This window comes from Lathyrus oleraceus, chromosome 5 (genome assembly GCF_024323335.1).
Source record: "Lathyrus oleraceus cultivar Zhongwan6 chromosome 5, CAAS_Psat_ZW6_1.0, whole genome shotgun sequence".
In the NCBI taxonomy this organism is placed as follows: domain Eukaryota; kingdom Viridiplantae; phylum Streptophyta; class Magnoliopsida; order Fabales; family Fabaceae; genus Lathyrus; species Lathyrus oleraceus.
The window spans coordinates 246565906-246584033 of NC_066583.1; positions in this window are offsets into that span (position 1 = coordinate 246565906).

Genomic DNA, 18128 nt, shown 5'->3' on the forward strand with positions numbered 1-18128 from the left:
ATACAAATACTTTTTCAGTTTAAAAACAAAATCAGGATTTTGAGAGCTTTCAAAACCAGGAGGTTGATGCACATAGACTTCTTCAGAAATATAACCATTCAGAAATGCACTCTTAACATCCATATGATAAAGTATGATGTTATGATTGACTTCAAAAGAAATTAAAAGACATATAGACTCTAACCTGGAAACTAGAGCAAAGATTTCTGTATAGTCTATACCTTCTTGCTGACTATAACCTTGTGCTACCAATCGAGCTTTGTTTCTGTCAACTTCGCCTTTCTCATTCAGCTTGTTTCTGAAAACCCATCTGGTTCCAATGACATGGAAGCCTTTTAGTTTCTGACCGAGATCTCAAACGTCGTTTCTAGTGAATTGATTCAGTTCGTCTTGCATGGCCAAAATCCATTCATTATCCAGAAGAGCTTCATCAATGGATGTGGGTTCTATCAGAGACACCAAACCTAGAAGAGTCTCTTTAAAAGGTCTGAATGAAGATCTAGTTCTGACGGGAGCATTCTTGTCTCCCAGAATCAGTTCTTCAGAATGAGAAGTTATTGATCTACTCTTCTTCTGATGAGTTTAATCAAAAATTGCTCCTAGTTGAGTCGTTTCTTTAGATTCTTTGGCTTTGCCTTCTGAGTCTTTTTCTCCAAAGACAATATCTTTGGATTCTGAAAGTTTGATCTTCAGATCTGCAAATTTCTTAACTATCTCTGACTTTTTAGGGTCAAGCTTATCATTTAATCTAACATGAATTTATTCCTCAACAATTCATATTTCTGTATTAAAGATTCTGTAGCCTTTAGAGCGTTTAGAATATCCTAACAGTAAACACTTATGTGCCTTAGAGTCAAACTTGCCAAGATTCTCTTTAGTGTTTAACATAAAACATTCACATCCAAAAGGATGAAAGTAAGAAATGTTGGGCTTTATGTTCTTCCACAATTCATAAGAAGTCTTACCCAAAATAGGTCGGATAGAAGTCTTGTTCTGAATATAACATGTTGTGTTGACTGCTTCTGCCCAGAAATGCTAGCCATATCAGTTTCTTGGATCATGGTGCGGGCCATTTCTTGCAATGTCCTATTCTTCCTTTCTATAACTATATTTTGCTGTGGAGTTCTAGGACTTGAGGAATCATGGGAAATACCATTTGAATCAAAAAGATTTTCAAAATGTTTATTTTCAAATTCGCCACCATGATCACTTTTGACTTTGACTATTTTGCAATTCATTTCTGTTTGTACCCGTGAGCAGAAGGTAGAAAACACAAAGTGTGACTCATACTTGTGTTTCAAGAACTTTACCCATGTCCATCGACTGTAGTCATCAACTATGACTTATCCATACTTCTTTCCATTGATAGAAGTAGTTTTCACTGGTCCAAACAAATCACCGTGCAGAAGTTCTAACTGTCTAGAGGTAGAAACAATAGTTTTTGCTTTGAAAGGAGTTTTAGAAAACTTGCCTTTCTGACATGCTTCACAAAGAGCATCTGAAGCGAACTTCAGTTTGGGTATACCTCTGACTAATTCAAGCTTATTTAGCTGAGAAATCCTTCTCATGCTAACATGACCCAAACGTGTATGCCAGACCCATTGCTCCTCATTAACATACATTAGACATTTTACATTTTGATCTTCAAGATCATAAATTCTAATTTTATAGGTTTTGTTTTTCCTCTTTCCGTTAAAAAGGATTGTGCCATCTTTCTAACTAATAACCTTACAAGACTTTTGATTAAAGATGATATCATAACCATTTCCACTAAGTTGGCTAATAGACAATAGGTTATGCATCAGACCATCAACTAAAATAATATTAGTAATAAAAGGAAGTTTACCGTTACTAATGGTTCCAGAGCCAATGATCTTTCCTTTCTGGTTTTCTACGAAACCAACGAAGCCTCCAAACTTAAGTTTCTAAATTTGGAACATAAACCTTATACCCTTCATGTGTCACGAGCATCCACTGTTCAGGTACCATGACTGGTGTCTGCAACATAAATGATTTTATCCTTAGGTACCAACTTTTTGGGTCCTCTTTTGTTAGTTTTCCCAGAATTTCTTACAACTTTGGGTCTTTTAGCAGAAGGATAATCATGAGATATTTGTGCATGATACTTAGGTTTCAGAACAAAGTTCTTATCCTTCGTATGCTTCTGTGTATGTGCAGAAATATCAAGCTTAGTGCCAGCAGGCACGAAATGCACATAGAGAGGTTTTGGTTTTACCTTTTGAACATTGTGAGGTGTTGATAAAACTATTATCACAATCAGAACCAGAGCTCTGATGCCAATGGAAGGTGTGAATAACACAAGAAATGGGAGTTTGAATTGGGTTTTACAAGTAAAAGCTTTTTCCAAAATAAAAACACCACCAACAAGTTTAATAATGAAGAGATAAAAACACATATATTTTTATCCTGGTTAGCTTGAAACTCAAAGATAATTCAGTCCACCCGCGAAGGTGATTTTCCTTATACATAAGGACTTAATCCACTATAATTAATAGATTACAATAAACACAAAGAATAACCTTCTTTGTCTTCTCAAGGATCCAACTAAACCTTAGTCTCCTCAAGGACTCATAAAGAACAACTTTCTTTGTCTTCTCAAGGATAACCTCCTTAAGGAATCAAACAGATAGTTTGAATAATAGTTTGTGTGTTACAAGATGCTTCTACACAAGCAAATTTTTACACAAATGAATAACAAATGCTTAAAGAAAATTATATACAAAGAATGATAGCTTTTCACAAAGAAAAATAGCTTGTCAAAATACTTGTGCTAAATCAGCGTTTTCTTCAAGTCTCCAATTGCATGCTTATATAGTGAAGCATGTGACCATTGGAGGGAAAAATGGGGAAAGATCCTTGAGGGGTTGTCCACTGTTGGATGGGAAAAGAATGATACCACACACTTTCCTTTCGCCTACAAAAGCAGTGACGGATGTGATGAATAATACAGTCCTTGCCCACAAAATCAGGTAGTGGAAAGGTTGTTCGATTTGTACCATGTACTATTTGATCACGTTCCCGTTTAATCTTATCTTCAAATTCATTGGCTTCTGATGAAAGATGATTGAAGCATGAAGTGAAGAAGTAGAATGCTAGATTCAGAAACTTCAGAAACTTGGGTCAGAACCTTAACAGCGTCAGTTGTCTAGCTTAAGGTCTTCATTATCTTCAGAATCTTCAAAATCTTCAGAGTCTTCAGAATCATTAGTCAGTACCTTGATAACTTTAATCGTCTATCTTGAGATCTTCAAAATCTTCAGCTACATAACACAACTTCAGAAGCTTTCCATTATTTAGAAGTTTAGTGATCAGAGTCACGTCCAGAAGCAAGAACTGAGAGAATATTGCAACAGCAACATAAAGTCTCCTCAGAAGCTTCTGATGGGTGAAATAACACAGAAGCAGAAAGAACATTGCCGCAACAATATTGACGTCTTTCAGAACTTCTAATTGCAGCGCAAAAGCGGATTTGGAATGCAAAGTTCAGAAATTGATGATGTTGCACATCATATGATCAGAATTAGAACTGATTGTTAAAGTTAGACAATAACAAACCATTAGGGTACCAAAATTATTCTCACACAAATACAACATTGTTATCATCAAAACTCAAGGTATAATTGCAGAACCAAATCTTATTCTAACAACATTCACAAATCTACAACATTTACTGTAACATTCACAAATACGAAGATAAATCCTTATAGAAGTTATTAAACTGACATAAATCTGCATAAAGTTATTAAACAACAAAAAACCTGAAAGAAGTTATTAAACATACATAAATCTGCAGCATTATCCAACTTCACATACTCTAACATTAACAAATCTTTAGCATTTAATACATCATTCACAAATCTGAAATTAAATCTAAAACAACTAAATATTTACCATTAAAGTTATTAAATTACACACTCACAAATCTAAAATAAATTCTGAAACAACTAAATATTTATCAATAAAGTCTGCAAATTGCATTTTCTCCACATTCATTCCAAAAAAGTCTTGTTCATATACAAAAACTGAATTATTGTGGATATATCTGAATAGACAACACACTTAATTCCAAAATATAATGGATTATACATAATATTCATTATCTCAAAATAAGGTCATTTTTGCAAATACTCCAAAAAAACAAATTGAAATGAAACAAAAAAAATCAATACATTAGAACCAACAACTGATGTTAATCCACTAGCAAAAGTTTTTTCAATCATGATTAATACATTAAATTAACCATGCACTAACCGTAGTTTTTCAATCATGATTGTGATTGATATGAACCAAGAACTGGTTCATTTTCCAACAACATTAGAATCACAACTAGATGTTGATCCACCATCAGAAAAACCACCAAAATTTTCATCACATTAAAATAAAACAATATAATTAAATCATAATTAAAGTCAATATATTAACAAACTAAAAACACAATTATATATACCTGACACATTAGTGACAGATAAATCAAATTCTTCATTTATATTCAGATCCTTGAATTGACTAAGTGTATGTTTCAACGGATTCTATGCACAAATCAAAGCCTTGCCCATTTCAGGGCTATGTGAGCTTTGTTGGGGTTATTCGTGGGGTCAACACACGAGAGCATTTTTACTTTGGAGTTTTTCTTTAAGAGGAACACACATTTGTGAGAGACATACCACATACTCACCCAAAACCTTAAGGTGATAGGTATGTGGATTCTCCCACTTATAAATGATCAAGTCTCCATATTTCTAACCAATGTGGGACTTCCCCACACTACTTACACTTGTTATTCTCAACATTTCCCTTCAAGTGAGAGTCTATCCATAATGCTCTTTTTTTCATCACACACACGTGTACCGCCATTGACACTCTTCAACACAACACTCTACCCACGACCATGTGGGGATACTTTCGATACAAGTGAGTCGATCCCTTCACTCGAACCAAAGGCTCTAATACCACTGTTGGGGCTATTCGGGGGGTCAACGTGAACACGAGAGCTATTTTATATGGGTCTAGAACTCTGCCCTCGATGCTAAATGTTCTTTCAGATAATTTTTTATCTATTAAATCTTTTTGTTTAAGGTAATCTTTAAAATCTTCAACCCTTACAAAATAAGATGGAACTTCAGCATTAGGAACACCATCACTACGTGAACTACCCTCAACAGGACTAGTATATGGTCATATTTACCCTTGTACCAATTGAATAGTCTAAACAACTCATTTTCACCACATCAATAAGATTAGTAAAAGGCGCATACTCATTACTATACATATAATTAAAACACCACTCTATATATATCCTAACTTGTATCAAGGGTAAAAAATCACACTAAAATAAATAAAATTGTTAGTATTTTGAACTTCCCCATAATATTTTTCATACTTCTGTTTCATTTCATATACCATTGAGGCTAAAATTGTGTTCAAGTTCATGGATGATTTTTTCCGCTCACAGTGGATTGAATCTAGTTGGTGAAATGACTTATGAAGGGACACTTATTGTGAAGAAGAAAATTACATAGTAGCTTCATAGAAAATTTTGAAAAAACTTGCAAGACACCTAACATTTTTCCAATCATTAAGAGTAGGGGGCCAACTAACCCAAAAGTAATCTAAATAGATAAAACCTCCACCTTCCATTTTCTCAAATGTTGCTTGATACTTTTCAGCAGCATCTAGTATTAGATAACATGAGTACCACCTTGTTGGTGTTGAATTGTAATTCCTTGTGTCGAAGCAGGTTGCTCGATAGAAGCAAGGAAGTGTAGAACCACCCAATGTGTTGGGTAGTGTTAGCTATTTTGGGCTTTTATAATTTTGAGCTTTGGCTTGAGGTCCAAGTTAACCTAAATCTATAAATAGAGGGAGTAACCCTTATTTTTGTAATAGAGGTGAATAGAGCATTCATAACATTGTATACACAGTATTTTGCAGTTGCAAAGTAAATAAGAAGTTTTCCACAGTTTGTGGGCAGAGAGAAACTCTGTAGAATTTAATTCTTCTTCTCCTTCATCGTTCTTTACACTCTTTCTTTCTCCATTGTTCTTTCTTTCCATTGCTATTGTGTGGGTGATAACAATCTTGTTCATCAAGATTGATTGAAATTCTCCATAGGTTTTGGGGGATTTCCAACATCTGGTATCAAGAGCTCCAGTTTTATCGATTCGTGGGAAGAAAATCACCATGGCAACGAATCATCCAATCAGGAATTTTCCAGCAAATCTTCCCATTCTCAAGAACAACAATCATGAGAATTGGTGCAAATAGATAAAGGTTGTGTTTTGTTATCAAGATCTTTGGGATCTTGTGAAGGAAGGAGTAGCAACGCTTGCAGAATCCGCGACGGATCAAGAAAAGGCTGCACATAAAGAATTGAAGAAGAAAGATTATAAAGCTCTTTTTATAATCCACCAATGTGTTAATACAGATAACTTTGAAAAGGTTAGTGATGCAGAGTCAGCGAAAGAAGCATGGAAAATTCTGGAGAGATCGTTTGGAGGCGCGGAGAAAGTGAAAGAGGTGAGGTTACAAACTCACAAAAGAACGTATGAATTGCTTCAGATAGAAGACAATGAAAGCATAATTAATTTCTTCACCAAGGTTACGAAACTAGTGAATCAAATCAAGGTATATGGAGAAGTGTTGACATCAAGATCTGTTGTTTGAAAGATCTTGAGGTCGTTGGCTCCAAAGTTCGACCACGTGGTAGTAGCTATAGAAGAGTCAAAAGATTTGTCAAAACTGACAAAGGAAGAGCTTCAAGGGACGCTTGAATCTCATGAACAAAGAATGGCTGAAAGAGCTACAGGAAAGTCGAAGAGTGATATGGCTTTGCAGGCTCAATTAACAAAAGAAAGAAAAGGCAAAGGAAGCTGGAATGACAACAAAGGCAGAGGAGGCTACAATAATTCGACTGGTCAAAATCAGCAAGAAGGAAACTGGTCGAATCAGAGAAAACCCTGGAACCAAGACAACCAAAGAGGCGGTGTTGCAGGTAGAGGAAGAAGTGGTGGTCAAAAGCCATACAAGAGTTACATTCAGTGTTACAATTGTTAAAGGTATGGTCACTATTCAAGTGATTGTCCAGAAAAGCAGAAGAATCAAGAAACTTATGCACAAAGCTGGCAAAACATGAAGAAGAAGAGACGTTGTTGATGGTTACAACAAGAGAAGAAGAGAGATTCAAGGACCAGTTGTAATTGGACTCAGGATGCTCATCACACATGTCTGGAAGAAAAGATTGGTTTGTCAACATAAAGCCCTCAATGAAGAACATGGTGAAATTTGTAAATGACAACACTCTAGCAGCTGAAGGTGTTGGTGATGTTCTGATTATGAGGAAAGATGGCAAGAGGTCAGTAATTTCAAATGTGTTGTACATACCAGGCATGAAGAGTAATTTGCTTAGCATAAGGAAGTTGGTCGAAAAGAACTACAAGGTGTCGATCGAAGACAAGATGATGAAAGTTCTCGACTCAAATGGAAGGTTGATCTTGAAGGCTTCAATGTCTCAGAATAGAACCTTCAAGATTGAACTAAATGTGATGGAGCATAAGTGCCTTGCAACACCAGCCAGCAGAGATGAATGGATATGGAATTACAGACTTGGTCATCTCAATTTCAAAGACACCAGAGATTTGAAGAGAATAAATATGGTTTCAGGATTACCAGAAATCGACATTCCAAGCGAAGTATGTGAAGAATGTGTGCAAGCGAAGCAACATAAGAACAACTTCAGTAAGGATGCAGGAAGCAGGTTGAAGGTAATTCTTGAAGTCATTTACTCTGATGTATGTGGCCCCCTCTAGGTGGATTCGATTGGAGGTAACAAATACTTTGTTACATTCATAGATGATTTTAGTTGAAAACTATGGTCTTACCTGATCCAGAAGAAAAGTGAAGTGATCGAGGTATTTTCCAAGTTTAAATCTATGGTCGAAAGACAGAGCGGTCGAAAGATCAAGATTTTGAGAACTAATGGTGGTTGAGAATATGTGTCGAAAGACTTCGGTGCATTATGTGTGAAAGAAAGGATTGTGCATGAGGTGGTGCCACCCTACACTCCAGAGTAGAATGGATTCGCAGAAAGGAAGAATATAACCATTATGAATATGGTTAGAAGTATGTTGAAAGGCAAGCATCTACCCAAAGAATTATGTGGAAAAGTTGTGTCAAATGCGACATATATCTTGAACATATGTTCGACGAAGAAGCTAGAAGGAATCACGCCAGAAGAATGTTGGTCTGGTGTCAAGCCTAGCTTGAGTCATCTGAGGGTGTTTGGATCTATAACACATAGACATGTGCCAGATCAGTTGAGAAGAAAACTTGATGACAAGTCGAGTCATATGATCCTGATAGGATATCATTCGACTAGAGGATACAAGTTGTTCGACCCAGTGAATAAGCAAGTAGTGATTACCAGGGACGTGATCATAGATGAGCTTGGCGAATGGGATTGGATTGAGAATGTCAAGAAAGATTCAGTGAGAATCTTTTATGATGAACCAGCTAGTGAAGTCGAAAGAGAAGTTAGACAGGAAGAAGTCAGAGGTGAAGCAAGCACAAGCAGACCTCAAAGAACAAGACACATGCCTACAATGTTGCAAGAATGTGTGATTACATCAGATGATGTGGTCGATGAAGAAGGTGAGATGGTACATTATGCTTTCTACGCAGATGTCGAACCTGTCAATTCAACTGAGCCATTGAAAGATTCGAAGTGGATGAAAGCAATGGACGAAGAACTGAAGTCAACAACACTTGGTCACTTGTCTAATTGCCCCAAGACAAGAAGGAAATCGATGTGAAGTGGGTATACCAGGTGAAGTTGAATCCCAAAGGAGAAGTGACTCGACACAAGGCGAGACTTGTGGCGAAAGGATTTCTTCAGAAAGAAGGAATCGACTTCGATGAAGTTTTTGCACCAATTGTTAGGATCGAAACAATCAGGTTGATTGTTGGTCTAGCAAACATGAACAACTGGCAGATATGTCAGATGGACGTGAAATGTTCATTCCTTAATGGCCCTTTAGAAGAAGAAGTTTATGTTGCACAACCAGCTGGGTTTGTGAAACATGGCGAAGAAAGAAAGGTGTACAAGCTGCATAAAGCCCTGTACGGATTTAAACAAGCTCCAAGAGCTTGAAACAAGAAGATAGATGGATTTCTAAGGGAGAAGGAATTTGTGAAGTGCAAATCTGAATATGGAGTATATGTAAGAAGAATCAAGAGTGAATTGCTTATACTATGTCTCTATGTCGATGACCTGTTGATAACAGGCAGCTGCAAGAAGGAGATTGGAGACTTCAAAGGTGATCTCAACAAGGAATTCAAAATGTCAGATCTGGGTGACATTTCATATATCCTTGGCATCTAATTCTACAAGAGTGGTAGAAGTTTGATGATGCATCAAAGAAGGTATGCATGCGAAATACTCAAGAGATTTGTGATGCAAGATTGCAACCCAACTTCGACTCCAGCTGAGCCCAGATTACAACTGTCGAAAGATTTAGATGAAGATGATGTCGACCCAACCCAATATAGAAGACTTGTTGGTTCTAAGTGTTGGCAACAATTTTGGTAAAACAAAGAGTGTTGACAAGATGTTATGTGTGATGTCTTAACATGAGATATCCTATGTACCTGCTGGAGCTTAAGGAATATAATCATGCAGGATTGTTTCAGAATGTCATACACAAGGTCATGGCATCTGATATGTGTGTACCTGCTGGAGTTTAAATGAAAGACATGTTCATGCAGGATTGTTTCAAGATGTCATACACAAGGTCATGGCATCTGATATGGTTGTACCTGCTGGAAGTTATAAAAGGAATTATGGAATTATGCAGGATTTTTCCAGGATGTCAGACCCGATATCATGACATCCTGTACACAGAGCATTCAATGTGAATGTCTGGTGTTTTGTGATTGCACAATTAATGGCAATCTATGTATGATTGAAGATCTGATTTGCAAGCGCATTCAATCATTGATTACAACCTGATTTACTTATTTTCCAAAGAGATCTAACCAGTTGTCATGAGAAGATTTGATTGGAAAATTGATTTAGGGTTTTCAAGATGTCCAAGCCGAGCTGGAAGCTTCTATAAAAAGGGACTTAGAAAACCTGTTTGAACACACAACCAATACTGAGCGGAATATAGAGAGAGAGCTAGGGTTTGTGTCTGTTTAGTCGTGAGACTTGTAAGCTATTCAAGTCATCTTTTGATGATTGAATTGGACTGATTTGTGGTTGTAATTTGTCACTATAAAGCTATTAAGCAAGAGTGTGTGTCTACTTGATCAAAGTTGTGAAGCAAGATCAAGTGTGTGTCTTCTTGATCAAAGCTATGAAGCAAGATCAAGAGTGTGTCTTCTTGATTGAAACTGTGAAGTAAAATCAAGAGTGTGTTATTGAAAAGTGTTTTCTTTTCTCAAGGGATTGTTGTTTAAAGATCACAGGTGTGATTGTAGGGAAGTGAGTGGGTTCTCATATCTAAGAGTGCTTAGGTAGAAATTGCACGGGTAGAGATTAGGTGAGAAAGACTGTAACTTGTTGAAGTGTACGGAGAGTCTTTGAACTAATTCTATTTTAGTGAATTTCCTTCCTGGCTTGGTAGCCCCCAGATGTAGGTGAGTTGGACCGAACTGGGTTAACAATTGCTTGTGTATCTTGCATTACTATTCTCTATCTTTATTCTGTTTGCATTACTCAGATATTAGTGTCGTGACATTACCTTCGACATCTCATATCTGATACCAGAATTTCAATTGGTATTAGAGCAGGCATCCTGCTCTGGTTCTGGGTGAGATCTAGGGACAATACTTTCTGGTACTATGGAGAGAGATGGAGGATCTGTTCACAGACCACCTATTTTGGATGGATCCAACTATGACTATTGGAAACCTCGAATGGTAGCCTTTCTAAAATCTCTGGATAATAACGCTTGGAAGGCTGTGTTAACAGGCTGGGAACATCCAGTTGTTACCAAGAATGGAGAAGCTACTGTTGATAAGAAGGCTGAAGAACAATGGACCAAGGAGGAGGATGACTTAGCCCTTGGGAACTCTAAAGCATTGAATGCTATACTCAATGGTGTAGATAAGTATATCTTCAGATTGGTAAACAACTGTGAAGTGGCTAAAGATGCTTGGGACATTCTCAAAACCACTCATGAAGGCATCTCTAGAGTGAAGATGTCTAGACTGTAGCTGCTCACTACCAAGTTTGAAAATTTAAGGATGAGAGAAGATGAAAATATTCATGAATTTCATATGAATATCCTTGAAATTGCTAATGCCTCAGGAGCCTTGGGTGAGAAGATGTCAGATGAAAAATTAGTGAGGAAAATACTCAGGTCACTCCCTAAGAGATTTGCATGAAAGTGACAACCATAGAAGAGTCTCAAGACATTTACAATATGAGAGTTGATGAGCTAATTGGATCCCTTCAAACATTTGAGATGGGAATGTGTGATGGATCTGAAAAGAAAGCCAAAAGCATAACATTCAAGTCAAACACTAAGGAGGAAGAGGAGGAAGGTGGTCCAGATATTGATGAAGATTTGGCAGATGATGTAGCAATGCTGGGAAGACAATTCAACAGACTGCTGAAAAAGATGGATGTAAGATCCAAGGCTAATGTCAAGAACATCTCACCTGACATCAGAAGAGCAAGGTCAGATGATAAGCCCAAAGAAGGAAAAGAAGTACAGTGCTATGAATGTGATGGGTATGGACACATTAGAACTGAATTTGGAACCTACCTCAAGAAGCAAAAGATGAGTCTTGCTGCCACTTGGTCTGATGAGAGTGAAACAGATGAAGCTGCAAATCTGGTAACTGCCTTGACAGGAAGATGGGGTTCTGATGAAGACTCAAGTAATGATGAAGTAACCTTTGAAGAGTTGGCCTCTACCTACAGAAAGCTGTGTCACAAAAGTGTAGAGCTATGTAAACAGGTTGAAAGCTAGAAGAAGGAAATAATTCAACTTGAGAATGAGAGGGTAGAACACTTGGAAACCATCTCCAAATTAAGAACAGAAGCAGTGGTTCTGAATGCCAAGCTAGAAGTTGAAAGTCAGAAGATAGTACAACTGGAGAATGAAAAGGCAGACCATGTGAAAACCCTCTCCAAGGTAAAAACTGAAGCTATGTTCTTAAATGCTAAACTGGAAGAAATGACCAAGTATGTAAGGATGTTAAACAATGGATCTGATTCCTTAGACAAGATTCTTCAAACTGGACAAATAACAGGAGACAAATCTGGCATTGGATATAATGAGTCTAAGCATGAGAGCAATTACACTGGTTGCAAACCTCAAGCCAAACCTAAATACAGCCATAGTAAAAGTAAACCTGAGATGCCACATCATATGTCACAACATCAAAGGATACAGCAAAAAGGGAAACACCAAAGTTGAAGATGCCATTACTGTGGGAAACTTGGTCACCTGAAGCCCTTCTGCTATAAGCTGTATGGTTATCCTAGCCCTGTTCACCATCAGACTCAACCCAGACCCAAGCAGCACAGGCCTATCAACAAGAAGTTATGGGTTCCTAAGACTAATGTTACAAGTCTAATAGCTCACATTCCCCTCAGAATCTTAGCCAAAGAAGAGTGGTATTTTGATAGTGGATGTTCTAGACACATGACTGGAAACATAGACTTAATAACTGATCTTCATCCTCATGCCATAAGCCATGTAACCTTTGGCGATGGAGCAAAGGGTGAAATAAAAGGGATAGGCAAGCTTGATTGTCCTGGAGTTCCTAAACTTGACAATATCCTACTGGTTAAGGGCTTGACTGCAAATCTAATAAGCATCAGTCAACTATGTGATCAAGGTCTGAATGTTAACTTCACCAAAACTGAATGTCTAATCTCTAACAAAGACAGTGAAGTAATTATGAAAGGAATCAGGACCAAAGACAACTGTTACATGTGGATCTCTCAAATTGATTATTCCCCAAAGTATACCTATGTCAAAAAGGAAGGGATGAAGATGAGTATAGCTGCTAGAGGACAAGTCTGTGGGAAATGTCAGACAAGGATGTCACAGCAGAAGCTCATACTTAAACTCACTTTCAAAGGAGAAAAGGTCATGATGGCCCAAATAGCTGAGAAGTTAGATCAAATGGGTGGACATGTGACTAATCATATGCAGTCTGAAATTGGAAAGAGCTTTGTTGGAACTGGACCACAAGGGACTATGTGTCTATCTCAAAGCAAAAGTACCAAGAACAATGTGGAGAAGATTGAGATGAAGAGTGAAAGGATTCCTGCTCCTACACATTTGAAAGATAAAAATGATATTGATGATGAAAGTATATCAGATGAAAGCAGCTGTTCTTAACTAGGATGGATGAAACTACTGATAATTGCATACAATGTCACACACGATGTCATGACATTGTATTATGACAACATGTATGTTGCAACTATGTCTAAAAATCATATTCAGCACAGTTGGACCAAGTACATTATTTGCTGTCATCACTCAATTAGAAAATATGTGGAAAACAAATTCATAGTTCTAAAGCATGAAATGCAACTAGCTGCAAGGCTGCAGGGGATTTGGATGATATTCAACTTGAATATGTAAGAGGATAATTAGGGATTTGGATTCTTGAGAAATTATGGCAATTAATATGGAGTGGAAAAGGTAATAAAAATATTGTCTGCCCAATTAAAAGAAAGAGCCACATTAATGATGAATCATTACTTTGTATTGGAAATAATATCTATGTCATCTGCACACGCTACCTGAACACAACTCTTTCCATCTTCATCAAACTTCTCAGAGGACCTCTGCTAGGGCAAAGAAATTTCTCTCAAAAGTTCAACAACATGTCTCAACATCCTTCATCATCTGGGTCAAAACCCTCTCATCATGCAAAGACTCCCTCCATGGAGTTTCTAGATGAAGACGTGCTAGACGTCACTCCTCTGTGTGTGATACCCGGTGACGCCCCAGGTCCCTCTTCCACGGCTGGAAGTAAACAAGGTAATATCCCTGATAAATCTCCTCTTCCAAAGGACATGCATTATGCTGATCGTGCCATTAGGAACCTAGTTACTAGGATACTAAGTGAAGGGCATTCAGTCAAGGGTGTTTCTACCCCTCTGTCCAGAAGGGACCCCTCTCCTGAGGAGGAACCCCAAGCTGAGAAAGATGATGACTCATCTAGATCAGGAAAGGAAGTGGCTGATGAGGGGCTATGTTCTCTAGGAAAAACCCTACCTAGCAAGAAACCAGCAAATATGTCTCAGGAGAATATTATTGACCTAGAGGAAGAAAGCTTTGAAGAAGAGGATGACACTTTGGTCCATCTTGTAAAACCAAGTGTAGCTGAGAAACTGAGGACTAGAAATGGAAAAAGTGTGGCTAAAATGAGAACAGCAAGAAGAGTGAAAAAGGCTGTTGGTGTAGGACCCTCCAAATATTGGAGTAAAGTTGAGGTTAGGAAAAGGAAAGAAAGAGACAGTTCTGACTCTGATGAGGATGTCAAAGACGATGTCCCAGACATCTCTCCTGCAAAAAGGCAGGCTGTTAAGAAGTCTCCTGGCAAAGCTACTGCTATGCACCTAGACAATATCTCCTTCCATTTAGAAGATGGTGCTGCAAAATGGAAATTTGTCATTCAGAGGAGGGTAGCTGTTGAAAGAGAGCTTGGAAAAGAGGCTGTAGAGGTAAAGGAAGTAATTGATTTGATCAAAAATGCTGGACTAATGAAGACTGTGGTTACTCTACCCCAATGTTATGAGGGGTTAGTAAAAGAGTTTATTGTGAATATCCTTGAGGATATTTATGAAAGGAGCAGCAGGGAATTCTGCAAGGAGTTTGTAAGGGGTAAATGTGTGAAATTCTCACCAAGCATTATCAACAAGTTCCTAGGAAGAGGAACTGATGGAGGAGTGGATCTAGAGACTACAGACAATGAGGTCTATAGGATTTATTACAGCTGGCCAAGTTAAGGAATGGCCTAGTAGGAATCACTTATCAGCTGGCAAGCTCATTGTCAAATATGCCATCTTACACAAGATTGGTTCAGCCAACTGGGTGCCTACTAATCATATCTCTACCATCTCCATTGGTCTTGGCAGAATCATTCATGCAATTGGAACCAGGATAAACTATGACTTTGGAAGGTTTGTATTTTATCAAACTATCAGACATGCCTCCACAAATGCTGTGAAGCTGCCCATTGCCTTCCCATCCATTATTTGTGGAATTATCTTGAGTCAACAACCAGACATACTCAATACAAATGACATTCCAAGCAGAAGAAAGCCCCCACTATCCATTCATTATAAGCTGTTTGAGGGAAGTCATGTCAATGATGTTGTCATGACATCTGCCAGAAGGGAGCCTGCATCTCAAGGAAGCTTAATTGATCAACTAAAAGATACCTGCAAGGATCTGGATAATGGTATAAGGGTAGCCAAGGCAAGAAAAGAATCTCTGGAAGTTCTTATTAAGAGCCTAGAAAAGGAAGAAATGGAGAAGGTTAGTGAAGATTCAGATAACAATACCTCAAGAGCTCAATCCAGTGGCAACTCTGAAAGCTCTGAAGGCTCTGAAGGCTTTGAAGGTGAAGGTGATACTTCTCCCTCTGATTGATGGTTCCCCCTTTTGTGTTGAAGGCTGAAGATTGTGTGAGGTGTGCTGTGAAGACTGCTGTGGTTGATGTTTTGGAAGCTGTTCTGTTGTTTGGATGCTGAAGTTTTATTGTTTTTTTGAAAAAAGTGTAATTTGTGGCAGTCCTCATTGATGCCTGTTTGTAATATTTTGGGCTCTTAATGAGTTCCATGGATTTGTTCATTATCTCAGCTATCACAGTTGTGTATGATGATGGTTTGTACTGCCTAACTATTATGTTTTAACATTTTTAATGTTATAACATCTGTGCTGACATTCTCTGCTAGGATAATTGACATTTATTTTGTCTAACTGGTCACCTTTGGTCAATTTTGACTAAAAAGGGGGAGAAGTGTTTATGTGGAGCTGGAGCTGTGAGGAGATGTATGTGGCTGGACAAATGGACAACTATGGTTAAATAGAATATTGTTCTGTTTACAGTTGTCAAAGGAGATGTCGGATGTGGTGGTACACAGGTGGTGATGTTGAAGCAGATGTCAGAATGACATTCTGATTGTTACAGGTGTTGTTATTTTCATGGAGATGAATGCACAAAGTTAGGGGGAGAAGTAGTACCCTTGTGCATTTGTGTGTCTTACTAGTTGCATCCATAATTAGTAATTCTGTTTGTGTTGCACAGATTTAGGGGGGGGGGGGGAGAAGTACCCTTGTGCATGTGTGTATTACTAGTAGCTATAGCTAGTAATTGTGTTGCTTCTGCTGCTGATTAAACTACTGTTATGTTGTTTAACTGCTGATAGTTTTTCTTGTGAACAAAAAGGATAGATATATGTTTTAGCCAAAATTTGCCAAAGGGGGAGTTTGTTGGTTCTAAGTGTTGGCAGCAATTTTGGTAAAACAAAGAGTATTCACAAGATGTTATGTGTGATGTCTTAACATGAGATATCCTATGTACCTGCTGGAGCTTAAGGAACATAATCATGCATGATTGTTTCAGAATGTCATACACAAGGTCATGGCATCTGATATGTGTGTACCTGCTGGAGTTTAAATGAAAGACATGTTCATGCAAGATTGTTTCAAGATGTCATACACAAGTGTAAGACCCCAATTTTGTCCCTAAGATCCCTCATGGCATCATATCATAGCATTGCATAGCCTCAAGGATCATTGGATACCTTGCTTCCTCCCCTGTGGGTGGGATATCTTTTGAGAGTGGTTCTTGATCACCAAGCATTGCTTGCATTTGTATATCATTGCTTTTCTTTTAATCATTAACCAAAAATGTACAAAAATATGTCATCTAACATTTGCCTTGTAGCTTAAGCAGTCAACAGGTCAAGGCAATTCAAGTGAATTCTTTGTGCAAGAGATGAAGTTTCCATTGAGATATAGGTCATGTGATCATTATATGGAGCTTATATGAGCTATAGGTTCATTTTGGAGCAAATTCCCCAAGTGGTTGAAGCTCAAGTTCATCAGAACATTTTCAGGTCATCTAAAGGCCAATGCAGTCAACTGAAAGTCAACTGAGGGCTTTGAAGTGTGAAATTGAGTTTCTTCATCCCATTCATGTTCAAACAAGGCTTATTCATCATGTCAAACTTCTACATTGAAGATTTTGAGGTCAAGTCAAAAGTTTCCCCAAATGGAAAGTGACCTATAATTTCAAGTTTCCAAAAATGGAAAGTTTTGGTTCAAATTCAACTCAACTTTCCAACATCAAAGTAGCTTCAAATGAAATTTTGCCCAACATGAAAGTTGAAGATCTCTCTCTCCTATTTCCAAAAAGTCCAAGATCATGAGCATCTGATGAATGGTTGAGGAGATATGATTAAATCATTGCCAAGTGTGCATGGAACTTCAAAAGGCCATAACTTTTGACTCATAATTCCAAATTGAGTGCTCCTTTTTGCATAATTCTTCTCATGACATGAACTTTCCAAATCATTCATCACATTGCATGAAATCTTATCATATAATCATTTGTTATTTCATGACTATTTTGGAGGGAAAATGCTAAATTTAAAATTGGTGCATTACATGAACTAATTTCCATTGCCATTGTGTTCATAAAATGATTTTGAGTGAATTTAATCATGCATATGGTACTGTTCACGTCCACATTTACCATGCACCCTCCATTTTCAAATTTTGGTCACACACCCTATTTCCACTAATCTCAATTAACCAATGCTTAATTTTAATTAGGATGAGATTAGGACAGAGTATATAAACTAAAACCTAATAGAATTTCTGAGGATTCACCATTTCTAGATCTCAAATTCTTCTTCCCTCCAAAATTTTCTCTCAATCCAAATTCAAATTTTCTTCACATAAGCTAGTGATTTTCTTCCATATTCTTGTTCTCTGATATTGATTTAGTGTAGATCAAGCATTGGATCATTGAATTCGAGCAGAAATCAAGCATACCAAGCTCATGAAGGTGAAGATGGAAACTGTTATTTGAGCAAGATCTAAGCCTCTCCAAGCTCCAATTTCTTC